The sequence below is a fragment of the Hylobates moloch genome, unplaced genomic scaffold (genome assembly GCF_009828535.3).
Source record: "Hylobates moloch isolate HMO894 unplaced genomic scaffold, HMol_V3 SCAFFOLD_30, whole genome shotgun sequence".
Lineage (NCBI taxonomy): Eukaryota > Metazoa > Chordata > Mammalia > Primates > Hylobatidae > Hylobates > Hylobates moloch.
In genome coordinates this window covers 1,006,609-1,007,370 of record NW_026652305.1, presented here as the reverse complement: position 1 = coordinate 1,007,370, position 762 = coordinate 1,006,609, and the positions used below count along the sequence as shown (strand labels likewise).

The 762-nt window shown below is 37.3% G+C and overlaps 1 pseudogene; it reads left to right on the top strand.

Moving 5' to 3' along the window:
• Positions 1-358: 358 nt before the first annotated feature.
• Positions 359-762, top strand: part of LOC131382484 (putative uncharacterized protein encoded by LINC00269) — a 562-nt pseudogene continuing 158 nt past the window's right edge.

The window sequence follows — 762 nt, the reverse complement described above, 5'->3', positions numbered from 1 at the left end:
TTATTATACAAGTTTTATAATATGGGTTATTATGTTTAACTTTTTAATTTATTTTGAACTGATTTTTGTGTATGGTGTAATATAAGGGTCTAATTTCATTCTTTTAAATGTGGATATTCAGCTTTTCAAACATCCTTTTTTGAAGGCACTCTCCTTTTTTCATTGTATATTCCTGCTTCCTTCTTGAAGATCAATTGACTGTATATGTATAGATTTATTTCAGAGTTCTTTATTTTATTCCATTGGTCTATGGGTCTGATTTTATGCTAACACCTTACTGTTTTGATCACTTTAGCTTTTTGTTGTTGTTGTTTTTGTTCTGTTTTTGAGACAGAGACTTGCTCTGTCGCCCAGGCTGGAGTGCAGTGGTGCAATCTCGGCTCACTGCAAGCTCCGCCTCCCGGGTTCATGCCATTCTCCCGCCTCAGCCTCCTGAGTAGCTGGGACTACAGGCGGCTGCCACCATGCCTGGCTAATTTTGTTTTTGTATTTTTAGTAGAGACAGGGTTTCACCGTGTTAGCCAAGAAGGTCTCAATCTCCTGACCTTGTGATCTGCCTGCCTCGGCCTCCCAAAGTGCTGGGATTACAGGCATGAGCCACTGTACTTTAGCCTTTGAATATACTGTGAAATCGGGAAGTGTGATAAGTTCAGCTTTGTTCTTTCTCCAGATTGATTGGCTATTTGTATTTTTTTTTACAGTTCCTTGTGGATTTTAAATTCTTTTCTATTTTCTTTTTTCTTTTTTTTTTTTTTTTTTTTT